This window comes from Ischnura elegans, chromosome 6 (genome assembly GCF_921293095.1).
Source record: "Ischnura elegans chromosome 6, ioIscEleg1.1, whole genome shotgun sequence".
Classification (NCBI taxonomy): Eukaryota; Metazoa; Arthropoda; class Insecta; order Odonata; family Coenagrionidae; genus Ischnura; species Ischnura elegans.
Genome location: NC_060251.1, coordinates 27,526,550 through 27,544,757, shown reverse-complemented (window position 1 = coordinate 27,544,757; position 18,208 = coordinate 27,526,550). Strand labels below are relative to the sequence as shown.

The window sequence follows — 18,208 nt, the reverse complement described above, 5'->3', positions numbered from 1 at the left end:
CATTGGTTTTTGTGTATACACGAGAAACACCACTTCACACCGGCTATATTCACCAAATATAGCACAATGGCTCTCATCAACACCGAATAGCAACTGGTTTCCTGTTTAAGACAGATTTCCAAGAGATAAAAACTATTCTGATGGAGAGGAATCATTTTTTAGTGGAAATTACATTTTAATACTTCGAAAAGTTAATTTCACAAATATAACTAAGCAATATGTTTCCTTAACTTCGTTGAATCGTGAAGTGACGTTGTAACAAATTCCCTCGAAGACCTTATTATAAATATGATGAAAATTAAAATTAAAAAATCAATATGCAGTGACGAAGTAGCTCCTAAATAATGAATGAATGTCACGTAACTGAAACATATATGTATTATCTTTGTGGCAAGCAACGGCAAAACCGTTTTAGAAAGGTTTCCAAGATATTCATCGAACATTGTGAGCTAAGAAAAAGGCGCCAGAAGTTCTTCTTAGCGCATGCTAAATACCAGCTCAACCACCCCATTTGTTCTTTCTTATCCACAAAAATTCGCTTGACAAACCCTAGATGAACCTGCAGCATGGAAGAACTTACACAAAATAGAAACCTTCTCAACGACGCAACATTTCCTAACCCAACCCCCTTATTACCAAAACCCTCATCCCCACCACTCGAATGACAAAGTTTGTTCCCCCACCCCACCACACTCCCTACTTAACCAATCCGAGCCCTGAATCCCCCTCTAATAAACCCCAATAATATATATAAACAAGTCCCCGCCACATTCTTCTTTGCTGTTCATGTACTAGATAACGAATGATTTAAAACTTTCCAGGCAAATAGAATGAATAAACTTTTCTCGGGTTTCCGCCCGGGTTGGAAAATTATCCCAGAAGTAGCCTTGAGAATGGGCGACGAACCGAAAGTTGATACGTCGGATGCCTTAGAATTTTTTTACAAGCGCGGAAAAGTTCATTCATACTTGATAATAGCTTGAAAGCCGAAACTGATGGCAAATACTTTAATAAATTGAGGAAATCACGAATAGCATTCAACGGTGTTCGGCGAGATGTGTAAAATCAGGAACAAATCCTTCAAACAAGGTATTTGTGCCTGATGTTGGCGAAGGTGATTGGCTGAAATGCGTCATACGATAAAAAATACTGTGGACATGAATTTTTTTCATTTTCATTTATCATCACGAGTTGTGATAGTTGCTTATATTCAGCATCCACTAGATACTCATTCATCCTCCTGCCCGTATTTAGACCATTACCACCATTTGGACTATCTCCCCATTACCAAGGTAAGTGCGGAACGGGTGGGAACGAAAGGAAACCAAAGCATGGCACTGCGCGGGAAGGGGCATAATTCTCCCCACCATAAAGGAAGGAGACGATTGACATCCGCGGACTCAGATTCCGCTGCTGCCGTCCCACCGTACGCCGCTTCGCGTAAGCCCGCAGGAGAGGCCGGAATGGGGCCGCGGGGTTGGCGAGGGTCCAGCCGAGAGGGGAGGAGCCGGGAAGGAGGGGGACTCACAAAGAGGGCGAAACGCAGAATGGATCGGAGGGATTGGAAAACGGTGCAAACGGACTCGGCGTTCCCACAGAAACTCAACAACTTACTCCGTATCACCAAAAATATTTGTCTCCATCAAGTCACGGAACATTCATTCATTCAGTCAGTCATTAAAACAAACAGTAACCTCGTGTGAAATATTAAGAGCATTTTTGTTTGCAAGATAAATAATTTTGCAGTTTTCATCAGGGAACAAAACCATCATTTGTATCAGCAAATATTAAAATTCACACGATAATACATTATATTTACAGTTTACTAGAATACACGACTTCCCGTTTGTTTTTCATTCAATTTAAAAATACCGTAATTGTGGAAATCGCCAAATAAAATCTTTTTTTTTCTTTCTCCCGCACTCCTGGATGTATATACTGTCCACTCTTCTCTCTTATCGCTGTTTTCAGCGTCTTATGTCGCTCATTTCAACAGAAAATCATTCCTGTGATAAATATAGAAAAAAAATAGTTGAAAAATTGAAATTTTAAGATCAAACACTTCGCTGAAGTGTGTAATAGGTGAAAGCGACACAGGTTTTCCTACGGGTGACTAGCACCATTACCGCCAACACGCCGAATTGGTGACACGATGATAGAAAAGTCACGACTCATCCATAAAGACATTAATAATACCGTGACGCGGAAGATGGTCTAAGGCGGAAGATATTATCTCATTTCATAAATACTTTGAACATTTCAGCAAATTAAACTCGCCATTTGAGAAAAACGATTCATTTAGCAGCTAACTCTGGCTCGTAAGACCGTAGAAAAAAGTTGCTGGCCAAGGAGATTTGATTGTGTCGCGAATTTGAGGTAAATTATTTTGCAAAAAAATATGTTTTCCCTATTAATTGCAGAGAGAATTATGAAATATTCAAATGCTAAGTTGGAAATCAATGGTGTTTCATTTTGAAATGCATACTAATGGGGCAAATAGCAATAACGTTCAAAGCTCAAATAATTCTTTTGTCAAAATCGTCCCGGTGATATGCGGTAATCAATAGAAGAAATCGAGTTGTTATACAATATCTGTCGATAGAAACGCTCAATACTTCCTAACAATACAATCCTCAATATAACCCAACTTTTTTGAAGAGTAAATTTCTAATTAATCGCTGACAAACTTAGAAAATTGGAATTTCTTCACGGTTTACATAATTTAAAAAATATGCCAATTTTCAAAGAGATCTGCGAAGGTCTAGATCAGGGGTCTCCAAAATACGGCCCGCGGGCCGGATCCGGGCTTTCATCCGGCCAGCGCACTCGTTTCAAGTAACGAGCGATTCTAGCTCTTTTAACTGTGAGACGCCGCTAGGAGCATTGCAGCGCTGTACTACACGTCAAAGTCGCCTTCAACTGTTCGTAAATAAGAAATACGCCACCGGATACTTCAGTAGACGTTAGGATCGAATACTTCAGTCATCGGCAAATTTGCTATCCGGCCCGCGGAGCGAGTCGGAACTTGGAATGTGGCCCTCGTGGCCTAGTAAATTGGAGACCCCTGGTCTAGATAAAACTGCAATTCCTTTTCTTTGCCTTGACTTGAAATGACCCCATCTCATTCTCGCGCCCGATATTTCATGAAATTGTCGACGCCGCAACACGATAGACAGAACAATAGACCCCGCGTGGTGGACGTGTTTCCCCGTTAGCAGTCTCATCCGAGCATTTCTCACAACGGTAGCCCCATCGTCACCCGGGCAGGCACAATGACGGCCGAGATCAAAGCGACACGATTCGGAGAACAGAAGAGGCAATAAATATGGACCCCGCCACACAGGTTGAGTCCGGAGCGATGGATTCCGCGTCGCCATTCGAGAATAGAGCACACACGATCGCGGAGAGACGGGGAGAAACGGTCTGAGGATGTCCCGGGCGTTTACACGCACCCCGGAGCATGACGGCACCCGAGTTGGCAACCTGCCCATCCCCCGGGAGGCCAGCGAACGGTCGGCGAGGGCGGATTCTGACGGGGGCAATACCTGGGCAACGTGCAGTAGGGTGGGCCGAAAAATAACATATTATCAGGATCAAATTTGCCCTTTACAGAAAATTTGATAACTCATATCAAGGTCTCAGATCCAAATTTTTAGAATCCAGTCACTCGGGAACGTCAGTAAATGGTGGAATTCCGATGGAGTTTTGGATGTAGCACAGAGGTTAGTTTTAGAATCGCGTTATAAATTTGCTAATTTGTAATATTTTTAGAGTTCAGAGCAGAATTTACAGGAGCATTAGAATAATTTTTTTAAAAAAATTTACAAATTTACAAATTAAGTCAAAGAAAATAACCTTGAGTTTGAAAACTCGTACACCCAATTTTTAAAAAGGCGTATTTTTCGGTTCAAAGATCTATTAAAAAATATTCTTCCCGTCCAATTCATGTATATATAAAAAAATACCAAAAATTATTTTAAAAATCCACGCTTTGGGGCCCGTGAACCTACAGACTCCAGCAAAGCAACACAAATTTGTAGCAAAGATAGCAACATACGCCGAATCTGAAACGTGAAGTGGAAAAAATAAGGTTGAAATTCTACGCTTACGCGTTAATGTGGAATGACCCACATGAGAAAATATTGGCACAGTGCAGCACTTGAACTGATTTACTCTTTTACCCATGCTAAGCAAAGTGGGACCTCTCGAACTACATTGTCCATGTTCATTATTGGGAAAGTATGGAGATGAGGAGGAGGGAGAGGTCAGGGTATTCCCCCTCCCCGTCATGGTTTGCTCGCCTGGACCCCCGCCCCCAAGGCCGTTCCCTCCACCCCCGCCCCCGCTTCCACTCGGGGTGGTTTGAAAGGGCTTAATTGGCGCGTCGCCGTGCGACAATGATTGGGAGCCTCTCAACCCCTTTGGGTCACCGGCAGTTTCGGCGTTCCTTCCAAATTCTATTTCCGCCAAAGCCGATTACGGCCGTTTTATCCCTTGTTCTCATTACCCATACAAAACAGCAACGCTCCTACCACCCATTATTGAGTCCTGGTAATAGGAAGTGAAGGAGAGTACACAGTTTTTACTCCAATATACACGAACGTTATTCATTATTTTTTCTCACTCTTGTGAAAACAACTCTCTGTGCCGTCACTATAGTTAAGTTGATTTTTAACAACAGATAAATACAGTAAAATGTTTATTTAAAAGATATAAGGAGGGGAATTCACACGGACAGACTCGAACACATGATCTTATGATTGGCAGGTCACGTGACCTCGACTTCTTCTAAGACAAAGATTTAAACACTGGTGTTCCTGTGAGAAATTGGCTGTCGTGTCACTTCGCATACCTTTGGGCAATCGATTATCATTGAGTGCTAACAACAAAATTATTGACCAACCAATTATATTAGATAACGAAAGTTACGAGGGCTTTTGCAATGCTTATCATGGGAGTGAAAATTGAAGCTAACGATAACGTCGCCCAATACCTTTGATTAATAAAATAGTCAATTTATTTTAACCTCAGGAGGGAAAAGTAATTTTTTTATTATCTTCAGCGTAAAAATAAAATTATATTAACCTGCTCCCCTAAACACTTATTACAGAGGCCAAAAGCATTCACCAAAGGAATGAAATTTAATAAAAAAATTGGAGGAACGACACAAGCGCGGACGGTAAAGGAGCGTGTACACTGCATAGGATTTTTTTTTCGGAAGTAACGAGGAAAAGAGAGAATGAGAAGGGGGAAAATAGAGTGCAATTATGGGGACGGAAAAATCCAATCTCTTGCAGCGGCGCCACGAGGGACCCATCCACCGTTTGAGACGAGGAAATTAAAACGGCGATTACTTCAGCTCCTGTTCTTTCGTTCCCTTTTTTTCCCGCCGCTGACCGGCACTAAATTGCCTGCCAACACCCTCTCCACTCGAGGGCCTCGGTCGGCCGTTTTATTTCTCAGAGCAAGCTGAGCATACCTGAAAAAAACATTCAGTGCAGTGTGCATACACGACAAAACTTTTTAAAAATTACTCATATTGCGGATTTGAACTTTTTTTTTCAAAATTTTGCGTATTTTCTCACAGAAGCATTATCCCTAAGCTGAAGGTTTCTACCAGAAAATTATAATTTACTTTATTTTTCTTTCAGAATTACCCTTAACTTTTGGTATAGTGGTATCAGTTATTTTAAAGGGTAGTTACGAGCCCAATCGCCAAAATTGCACGACTACCACGCATCACTCTCCATTTCTATTGACCGGTTGAATTTTAATTTTTTTCGTGACATTCAACTCGTTTAAAAGTAACGCTATCATCTTGAAACATTCAGGCTATATATTGTAGACCTTTGTCACCATATGCTTGCATCTCATGTACAAAGAAATTACATGTAATTAAATAATAAAATAAATTTTACCAATTCGAGATGGAGTCAAATTTTGACAGGAGTTTACTTCATACAATTTGAATATGACAAGATGACATCGTAGTTTTTAAACCAGTGATACGTTACGAATAAAGAATTTTGGAGCGAGAGTGATACCTTTACACGGTGTCCTAAGAGATCATCTTGTTGGCAGAAGGGGACCCACAATATCCTATTCGTCTTTTTATATACCCGATTCCTATCTTATCCCCACCCTATCTCTGCTGTAATTAACCTGATAAGTGCTCGTTTTCCAATCGAAGCGCAAAACGTCAAGGCGAAAAATTATCGCGATTGGAAATCTCATCGATGATTTACAGAATCATGTAGATCATAGAAAATCAAGCCAGACGTGGTGTATCCACGTTGACACTTCCTCATCTTGGTCATTTGTCATTCGCTGCAAGAAATCCCGCGTAACCGAGGGGTAAAGGCCTATTATTCGGGTTATAAACGGCATTAAAAAAAAGACACATGGCGGAAAAAAGTCGAATATGTGATGCAAGATGGAGCTGACTTCAGTAATGCCATATGGGGATCCACATAAACACATGAAATTATCGAAAAATTGGAACATATCCTACATATTGGTGTTTTAGCACGAATATTAACCATAAGCTTTGCCTGAGATAAAACTCAAAAAATAAAACAAATTTTATGAAATTCAAAAATTAACGCAAAAACCTCCCACATGAAGTTGAAAGGTCGTAGTAATTTCCACATGCCAGTTCCCTGAATGAATTACTCGGCGGAAAAAAATCAGTGAACAGGATAATGACAATAAAACACAAGCGCACTGGCTGAAACATAAGACTACGGCTGGATGCGAGAAGACATGTCCGCGAGTACTTAACTGAAATTCAACCACACTCAAGTCCTCCTCTCTCTTACTTAGGCCATGAAGCGACAAATGAAGCGGACATAAACGCACCACGGAGAGTTGCTAGCTAGCAATGTGACGGAAGAGGACAGGAAAATGCCTCTCCGCACCGTTATTAACTCGAGAGCGTCGTCGCAGGAGGGAATGATAAAAAAGGAAGAGAGAATCCGGAGCCCAAATACCCATTGTGACAGCGCGACACGGACAAAAACAACTAGGTGGTACTCGGACGAAATGGCGTGAATGGACGGAGTGAAGTTTCTGCAAAAAAAAAACGGATTATTAAAAAAAATCTCTCACCAAAGCTAACGTAGTCTTTGAAACGGAGAGCGGGAGAATAAGGTGGGTATAAAACTGTACACTCGAAATAAATGAAACTTGAAAATGCTTTATCGTACCTATGACTACAGCGAGAGATACATATCCATTTTGCGTACATTCAAATTCGTCAAGTTTATAATATCCTTTCGAAATATTTGGAATTTCCTGAGTCATGACCTTTATGGAGATAATTATGTTGGTAAAACTAAATGTTTACAACGAAAATTTATCAGGAAACAAATTTAGCGTTAACCAAGAGCACGTACAGATAACCAATTTAGCTGGTATGATTTTATTTTCAATGCTCAAAATCGTGTGCTTGCCACAAAAATTCCAGAATATTACGAATTTAAAAAATATTAACATCAGAACATGGCGTTTAAACAATGGCTAACGTTTGAATGATTAATTTTTTTGTTTGAAATTGACCTATTCTCTAAGATCACAGAAACACGGAAGTATGAGCAGAAAAAGATTAAATTTACTCTCTAAAATAATTTTAACTTGATAAATCACTGAAATAAATTTATTAACTACAAATTGATGCCTCTTTGTCCGCTAAGTACTCCGTCGACTACAAAAGTTTAAAATAGCCTGGATAGCCAAGTCTTTTGTTTAAATTGAGAGGGAGTTCCGTCATTCCTGGAGTAAACAATACCCCGATGAGTGGAGGGACGCGAGAGTGGACGCTGAAAAGCAAATGAGAATCGCCGTGATATCACCCCAGCAATGACTCACTCACCTCGCATCTTTTTGCCGTCACGGACCCGCAAGAAGATGCAGCCACCAAAGAACTGTATCAGCTGTATCGATTATTCCGCGTGTTACCCGGGCCGAGTTAACCTCGCTGGAAGCGCATCAAACGGCTTCACCTTCACGTCCGTGAGTGAGGAGATAAAGTCTAGACCTCCGTTTTTCAATATTTTACATCCATGATTGACATTTAAACTTCTACTGCTTGGATTTGATGGAAATCCAAACAAAATTAAGATTTGAATTGGCCTGTTTCATGTATTCCTTACTTAAAAAAAACAACGAACCACAGTAAATCATTGACTTCTATCTCAAGAAAACAACAATCCCCAATGCTGGAACTAGGGCAGAACCCAACTATCTATGTGTACCATATTACGGGTTCACAATTTTTCCTAAATCATCATTTACCGTTGTGGCCTCAAAAATACCGAACAACCTTCCAAAACCAATCAAAGACTCTTCAAGACTCCGGCAGGGATTCAGAAAAATTGTACTAAGTCCTAACCAGTCGTATCTAATTGAACATTTCAACGCTGTATCATCATGTATGTTCTGCATTGAAGTTGTATATTTTCCTTTGTTTCAGATTTCAAATTATTGTAACGGTAAGATATTAAACTAAATGCTGAGTTTTAAACTGCTAAAAATGTTCCAATCGGATAAAATAACCTGAGATCAATAAGTCATGTTAATGTAGTATTAATATCCTAGTATTTACCGAACCAGGATTATTTTTGACGAACTTTTTACATCAATACATGAATAAATGAAGGCGGAAGATAAAAGACTGAAGTACTCCCAGAAGTGGGTAATAGAGGAGAATTGAGATCTCAATTGATTCTCGGATAAGTCTGAGATATTATCTGCCCTCTTTTCTACTATTATCCTGGCTTCGTCGAATTTAATGTCATGTCTCTTATGGTGAATTAAACAGAAAGATCCCTAATCTGGGCTGGCTCGGCAAACTCGAAAAACTCCATTTAAAGTTATCTTAACCGGTATTGAACCTACTCATAATAATGAATAAAAACTAATATGTGCTCTATAACCATTTTAGAATTTCTTCGCGAATAACATTCCTAAAGCTTTCCTAGGATCTTCCAAAGGGTAACAATTCACTCTTTCAAACAGATTATAAACCAACAATATTGACCCATCTTGAGTACTTACTGCAGGAACGCTCCAAAAACGAAGCTGAATACATCTATGCAATCCATACGGCGGAATTCGTAGGCAACGCAGCAATGAAAATTCTCTCCTGGTGTGGAGCTCGTGATGCCTAAACGAATACTTTTCTTTAATTTGCATTTCACCGCCTTAAAGCCTTGTTCAAGGCTCTTGATTTTACGGTAAATAGCACCTGTTAGGCAATGAAAATGTGAATGAAGCACATAGAAACACGCACTCTTCTTGACGATGCGGAAGGATGCTTAGTGAAAATAGAGAGCGACTAACTCTAGCAGAATAATACAATTCAATCCACTATGAGTGTTCTACTCCTACTTTTCAGTGTGAATTGTGATTTCCATACGAACTATATATTTCTGTTCTGAAAATTTTGCTACATGTCAGGACAATTTATCATAAAACAGAAAGGACAGTAAAAGAAAGAGTTATTTTTTTAATTGTGGGAAAACTTAATGAAGTAAATAGATAAACAATAAACCACTAATATATATTAATCAAGCAATTATAAATTCACAATATAATGGCTTTATATTTATTTTTTACATTGTAAAGGGTAGAATTAACACCAACACACAGCAAAGCGAATAGCTATCACGAGCCAGTATGGATATGTGCACCCACTACATAATCCGAAGCAATGTATAATATAATGCTATGCTGGTTCCATAATTGAATTCCTGAAATTCCAATCATCAAAGGAATTCCTCTGAAACCCTGACAGAGCACAGTAACCAACGTGCTGCGTGGCCTGCCTGGCACAAGGAAGGCCTGCTGTCTCTGCTCAGGGGATCAAGGGTCGTAGGCCCTGCAACAAAGCGGAGTTGGCCTTTGGACTCCAGTAGCCTCTGCAAGCGTCGAACAATGATAAACAGCGAAAAATAGTACATACGCATGCGTAGAATTCCAAGGGAGACACTAACGCCCTAATTTCTACATCTATTATCTCAGTTCCAAATTCATTCTTTGCACATCTATTATATTATTGAAAATTATGCAGCTAATATGCCTGGATTCTAAAATTCCTTGCGGCAGAACTTTGCTCTCCAATCGTCCAAACAAATGAATTAAATGCCCACTTTCAATCATGAAAAATGGCTAAAGTTCAGAGCTTAGCTGCAAGGTATGTGATGGGAAATTTTGAAAGGAAGGTAGTGTAACGGAAATGTTAACATTACACTAGGGTTGAGTCATTTCGAAATGTAGTGCTACAGAAGAATGGTGAAAATCAAACGGATTTGAGAATAATCAATGAGAAACGTACACGAACAAATACCTAGCATGAGGAAACGTATGTGATTAAGCACTAGTACAACCAATCGCGAGACAGGTTGCACAGGATTTTTTCTCAATCGATAATCAGGTAATATATATAATTTAAAAACCCCATGATAAAATGAAGGGGAGTTTACGACATCGATAGTTAGCTGCGGTCATAAAATCAATCAAACCAATCAAAAAACTTCCATTTCTTGTATTTCAAATAAATATTATTCAAATGAAACTATAACAGAAAAATTAATGATTGGTAATGAAAAGAAATAATTAAGCACAAAAATTAATATGCCAAACGCAATATGGTAAAAGGGTGGGCATAATAATGATAATTAACAATTATTTACTGATAAATACCCCTTAGTAAACCTATGCCACAATTTTTCTTCGTACTGTACTGAAAAGGCATAGTACAAAAAATGTAAAGGAGAATATAATAATTAAATTAAGCTTGCAAAGCGTTTTTAAATACAAAATATGGGAAAATACGGTAGGATACAGGGGTAACAGGAAAAAAAACAAGAATAATAACATGGAAATATAGCGAAATATAAATTGGCAGAGGATGAATTTCACGGGAAAAGTACGAAACGATTTCAAGATCAGCATATATCCCAGTGGAGAAAGGAGATTTGTTTTCCAAGAAAACGAAAGGTTCCCAAGAAAATGAGAAAGGTAATAGCATTGCGTGAGGATGTATTCAAATTTCATTTTTTCGGAGTGAACTCCATCATTTGAAATTAAAATACACGTTCCAAACAACTCAAATTTGGCCAAATTATAAGTCATTTCTGGCCGAATATGCACATTCCAGGGAGTTAACGAGCAGCATGAAATCAACATGGCAAATAAATAAAAATAACTAAGCACATTAAAATTTATTCCTCCTTGAACTTCGGATATCTTACAACCAACGCGATAAATATATCCTACATTTCACGGAATACTCACCACAGAATAAATCACGGCAGAAATTAACGGCCAAAGCCTCATTCTTACGCTGAGTAAAATAAAAAAAAAACTACGAATGCAATGGCATGAAGAAGTAGTAGGGGAAACGTACGTTAAAAAGTAAAACCTTCAAAGATAACTATTAAATAATCCCCGTCCAGCACAGAAACTGGAAAAAAATCCTCAAACAAGGGTACACTGCTCGTAATGGTGAATTAATTCAGGCAGTTAACCTTCAAATCAGCTAATTTCAGTATTATCAAAAGGACCAACCACGGGCATATGTGAGCCAGGGACAAATTTGCCTTTCCCACCACGTTTAAAGGTAAATAAGGCTATAGTGCATGCAGATTAGCAAAATAATATATTTATCCTAAGTGAAATTTTTTAGACTTGCACAAGAGTGCCGAAGCGCTGTTTTCATACAATTGAAGTCCAAAATCAAAATAAATTAAAAAAAAACAAATTGTGACCTAATTTCAGAAATGACCCAGAAATATGCGTTTCAAATGCTTATATTTTGATTATATCGTGATTTTTCCATTAACCGTGCGATATTAATTTTAATTAAGTAAATATACATTTACCAACTGGGACTATTTATCAGCTATATTTTTCAATGTAATTGTAAGCGATGTCAAGAGAACCAACACTCACTTAAGACTTAAAATGCATTTTTAATGTAGACGCAAGGAAATTCTAAAATTATAATGAACATGGCATTAACTCATATAAAACCATACGTAACCAAGTGAAGAGTATGATACGCAATGCAAAAAAAAATTATTTCAAACGCACTCTAGGAAAAAAGGGTGATCCTAAATCTATGTGGAAATCCATTCGTAATCTTGGAATTTTACCTCCTAAAACCAATAGCAATATCTTAAATATCCATCCAGATGTTCTCAATAATCACTTTGTCAAAAGTGAACCGCAAATCTCTCTCGAACCTCATATCCCACCTCCAGCGAATCATAATCAGTTCTTCTTCTCACATGTCTCATCGTCCTCAGTTTTTAGCGCGTGCAAAAAAATCACCTCCAATGCCAAAGGACATGATAAAATTCCCATTTCTTGCATTAAGAAGGCTCTACCTGTCATTTTGCCCTCGCTCCTAAATATAATAGATGCCTCACTTCAAACGGCACACTATCCTGCGACCTGGAAGCACTCCCTTATACACCCAATTGCTAAATGCCCCCAGCCCTCTACACCTGATGACTTCAGACCGATAGGAATTTTATGTGCTTTTGCCAAGATATTTGAGCGGATTGTATTTCAGCAATTAAGCTCATATACATCCACTGCTAACTTACTAAACCCCTTGCAGTCTGGCTTCCGTGGTCGACATAGCACTCAAACTGCACTCTTAAAAATTACCGAGGACATTCGTGAGGCAATGGACAAACGCCAGGTGACGATCTTAGTATTATTCGATTTCACCAAGGCTTTCGACTCCGTTTGCCATGAATTGCTCCTCCGCAAGCTGAGTACCCTAAATTTCTCAAAGAGTGCTGTTGACTGGTTTAGATCTTACCTCAGCGGTCGCACTCAAGCAGTGGTGGTCAGTAGTAACCTACAGTCAAACTGGATCCCTAATCCCGTGGGGATGGTACAAGGCTCAGTTCTTAGCCCACTTCTTTTTTCTCTCTTTATAAACGACCTCCCTGATGTCCTCATGCATTGTGACTACCACCTTTACGCCGACGATTTTCAAATTTATCGTCATTCATCGCCGTCCAATATTATTAATTCAATCGCACTTATCAATGAGGACATCGAGAGAATTAACAGTTGGGCGCAGGCTAATCATTTGGTTCTCAATGACAAAAAACAACAGCAATAATTATAGGGAGCAATTATTTCTTTTCCCAATTAGACCATGAAAATCTACCTAAAATAAGACTCGGTAGCCACAATATACCTTATGAGGAAACAGTAAAAAACCTTGGAGTCATATTCGATCGAACCCTTAGTTGGAAGCCTCAAACAAACTATGCGAGGCGTAAAATTTTGGGATCACTACATCAACTTTTCAGAGCCAGAGAAATACTTACACCCGACATACGAATTTCATTAGTTAAAACACTAGTCTTCCCTCACTTGGATTATTGCGCAGCCTTATTCACTAACCAAGACGACGCAAACAATAATAAACTCCAATTGGCCATGAATTCAGCTGTAAGGTTTATTTACGATTTAAAAAAATGGGACCATATCAGTAACTATTACAATCACCTCAACTGGCTTAAGTATAAAGAGCGTCGCACCCTTCACATAATAACTCTAGCCTTCAGTATCTTAACGACCGGTTATCCGCCATACTTGTATGAGAAATTCATTAGAAAATCTGAGGTTCATGATATACCTACCCGAAATCATAACATTGACCTCCATATTCCAAAACATCACACGCTACATATGAACAAATCATTCATAGTAACCGCCTCACAAATATGGAACTCTCTCCCAGCCCAAATAAGAAGCAGTACAAATGTCAATAGGTTCAAACACAGCACATATGGGTTTCTGAAGAATGCCTCCTTATCCCCAAGTTAAATTTCTTTTGTTTATATTCACTTTCTTATGTTCATATTTCTTGTTTATATTCACTTTCTTATGTTCATATTTCTTGTTTATATTCCATTTCTTATGCTCATATTTCTTGTTTATATTCACTTTCTTATGTTCATATTTCTTGTTTATATTCACTTTCTTATGTTCATATCTCTTGTTCATATTTCTTTTGTTTGTCACCTTTAATTTTGTAATTAGTGTGTTATATCGAAGTGCGATTATTTATTATTTTTTTTTTTGTCGAAAATATTGTATTGTTTCTTTCATGTACTAGGCGATATGCACTGTTCAAATTTGACTGTATATGTATATATATTTATTTACTTTTTATTTTATTTATCTATCTCAATGTGAAATGTAGAAAGATGTACTTATATTTTCTTATGGGCCCCAGTGCCTACGAAAATAAACGATATTATTATTATTATTATTATTATTAACTCTTTTCTTCGATGGCATTTCCTCGGCACCGCAAGTACAAAGCATCAAGATGGATTTTCTAGGGGAGAAGGTAACGAAGGTAAGGACTACGGAACGTTAAAGGCGGAAATGAGGCGTACGGCTGTAGGCCGAAGATGAGAAAGAGACACAGGCTGGTACGCAAAAAAATCACGTTAGGGGTTGAGAAGAGTACGGAGCAAAACAAGAGGTTTACTCGGTGGATCCAAACACCCAGGACTAGACTAAAGGAGAAGTAGAGAGTGTCATGCAAATTCATGAGACCCGATGAGAAGAAAAGGTAGAGTTCCAAGCTAAGTCCTGTGTCATCGGCGTCGCTAATTTATTCACGGCTTATCCATTTACGAGCGCCCTTTAATCTCATCAGATAACGCGGTAGTCGGGAACTATCGACCCGCAAGGATTTCGAGATGATAACTAACGTCGCTCCATAAACTTATTTGCGTACCTTAAACGCTTAATAGTCTCTTTCTATACAAACTTTTTTGATCAGAGTATTATTATCAATGACGTCAACGTGACCTATTAAAAGAGTATTTAAGCAATGACGGTATATTGAGGGTGTGTGGACTTAAACCGACAAGAAAACGATCGAAACGGAAAGCTATAGCATTGGATGACCTCCTATACAACCTGAACAAAGATAAGTATAAAGAAAAAAATAAAATAAAAAATGCAGTAGATATGGGAGAATAATTTTTAATGACTTCAACTGGTGCAAAAATTATCTCTGGTTCGTAAGATTTCTCATGCATTCCCTTCAAAAATCAAATAATACTAGTAAATTCTATTCATAAATTACTTTAAATCGTGGTTACCAAGACAAAAGGCCAACTACTACGAATTTCATTTTAAGTTTTCAACATGTCATCACCACCTTTACGATTTAAACTTTTTCGGCGAATATATCCTCCTCGAATAGGATGAGATGTAGATGCAGGATGGAATACATATTCCTTAAGCGCATTGGAAACGTAATTCCTGAGAATGTTGGTAAATATTTCTAACAGTTTTTCAATGAGCAAGGGGAAACATAATTATATAGACCTGGTAACTGCACTCCAAAAATTATATCCATTTTCCCTTTCACACAAAAAATGATCGTCCTCCAAGAGTTAAAATTGTTTGCTTGCATTCACAGCATTAATAAAACTGCTGAGATGAAAAAAATATACGCACAGTAGGTACACAACCACATTTGGCTTCTTCGGAAAACTTTAAACAAATAATAATTTTGTTAATGTACAGAAATGAAAGAACTCGAGCTTTAAGAATAAACAAACACGTTGACGAAAAAACCGAAGAAATTTTAGAAAACAAATGTGAGTGATTAAGTTAAACATTCTGTTGAAATATCAAAGTTCGCGAGGGAATATTAAAAAATAAATAACAAGAATAAAGGATACATTGTTATGCAGGAAAGCTCGAATGAATAAAACAAAAAGGGCAGGAAAAAATAATTATAGTTGAGGAATTTTTTGCGAATGAAAACAGCTGAAAGGAATCTGAGAGCACCAAAATTATTGTTTCCAAAAAATCTTTCATCAAATTTAGCAAATAATTTGGAAAGAAATGTCTATCAAATGTATGTATGAATCCTGAATATAATATCTATTGACAACACACGCTTTCATTGCCCAAAAATCGCAATTCGTTTGAAATAAGCTCTGCATAAAATATCAGCTTCATCTTCACCTCTCGAATGCGTCACGCCTGAACACACGGAAATTGTCACTACCTTCGCAAGACATGATAAAGGCAACGCAATGGTCCGAAGACAAGTAGAAATCAGGCAAAACGCCATGGACAACGCTCGTGGTAGAGAAGGGTTTTGCCAAATCCTTCATAAAATAGTTCTCACGTTTACAGAACAAAAAGAAAGTTTTTATGAAGAACAAAGGGACTTAGAATGGGAATGCCGAAGCCTGGAATCGTTTCTTTCATTTCCTCTATCCTCTCTCCGAAGACAGAGGCCACCAAGCAAAGAAAAGAAAGCTGAAATAGCATGGGAAGTTAGCGTGCTAGCAAGAAAGAAAGCATGCAAGCATGGAAAGGGAAGGCTTGCAGCAAAGGGAATGCGGAGGCATAGTATTTTCGTAAATTACCCGCAATTAAACTCCGTTGGTTTATCTCCAATGCGCCAATGAATTAAAGGCTCAATGGGAAGCAAAAACGGAGTATACTTGTCCTCGATGCAAGGGCATGAGCTTCGGGAACTTCCAAAACGGAGAAAGAAAATAATAACGAGAAAAGTGCTAAGTATGACGCAAAATGAAAACCATTCCTCGGAACAGTCTCATTTCGAGCGACTGATACTGACTGTCATGTTGCAGAATTTTAAGCTGGGAAATAATCAGAAAAAAATGTTCACGGAAAATGTTATGCACAGTAAAATAGCTAATCTTACACAGATAGACATCCTTCATTACAATTGGAGTTAGAAGTTACAATCGGCAAACCGTAAACGCTGATATGAAAACCATTTATTTCCCCGAGGTATAGCTACTAGAACTGATATAAATGACTCGGTTCAAAGCAAATGTAAACAGAAATGCATATTCGACATGCTAACATTAATTTTCCCTCAGAAGAATTTGGACTTTGGCATGGACGAGCTGATAAGAAGTTATCCGAAAATATTGCCTCCCACTTTAATGTCTAACATAAAAACAACTCTAAACTTCTTTAGACACTATTTGTATTATAAATTGACAAAATATGGATTAATAGTTACATCACGCCATTGTAGGTCTTTAATAACAGAGACAGTTTTTAACTGGAGATTTTAAGGGAAGATTTTATCATGATTCTCAAAAGGAACGGGCGAAATATCTATTACACCTAATCCATCAGGAAAGACTTAAGGGAACGGCAATTAAGGAAAGAATGAGGACTAAAACTTCGCAACCCAAGACCAGGGTAAGGGGTATAATCTCTTCGAAGCATACACCGGCATTTTCGAATCGCGAGAATAATTAGCGAAATAATGCTTGGCACGGGGGGGATGAAAAAAATTACGTTATTTCTTCCGCGCCACACCCAAAAAAAAAGCACCGCGGATTAAACGGAGCAAACGAGACTAATTAATCATCGCGCGGTGGGATAAACACCAAGATGAATTTCACCCCGTTGTGTTAAAACTGCCCCCTCCCTGCTCTTTACGAATGCCGAAACAGAATTCCTCGGGTGAATACCTCCTCGGGTGAGTGGGGAGGGAGGGGACGACACGAGTAATAACCAGCAACAGGGGGAAGGGCGGGTAGCCAAGGGAGCAGGGGGCGCGGTGGTTCGAGGGATGGTTTTGGCATTGGAGGTGGCAAGCGAAGGAAACGCACGAAAGCAGGTGTGAATGGGAAACACGTAGAGGGGTGTCAGGGGGTGGAAGCGGAAGTGACGTACCCGGGTGACGATTGGAAGGAATAAATGGACGACTTCCGCGGAAGATATAGAGGGGGGTTAAGGGATGTTCACAAATGAACCGTGAAGGGTCTAATGAACGTCAATGGCACCGTTTTCATTTCGAATTATTTAAAATAAATGCACGCTTATAATTTTCCTCCACGAGCAATTTACACCCATTCTTCATTATCTTTTCAAAAGCGAAGTGATTCATTATACAAGCTCTATGCAACTAGATAACTGCATCCAAGTTGCTATCGAGGCTGGCAATCAATACCAGCAATGGAGATCCTACTCTAACGACGACAGGGAAAATAAAATGGACGACTACCGCGAAAGAAAACAGGAAAAGGTGATATTCAGAAGTGAACCGTGAAGGCATTAAGAAGCGTCAAACGACACCTTTCTAACTTTGTTGTTGTCAATGCATGCTCAAATACATCCTCCACAAGCAACTTACATGATTAATTGGCTATTT

The 18,208-nt window shown here is 38.6% G+C and overlaps 1 protein-coding gene across 6 annotated transcripts in view; it reads right to left on the bottom strand.

Annotated features, from left to right (window-relative positions):
* LOC124160228 (serine/threonine-protein phosphatase 2B catalytic subunit 2-like) overlaps nucleotides 1–18,208 on the bottom strand; it is a 517,396-nt gene that overhangs the window by 382,681 nt on the left and 116,507 nt on the right. The gene's annotated exons all lie outside the window — the stretch shown is intronic.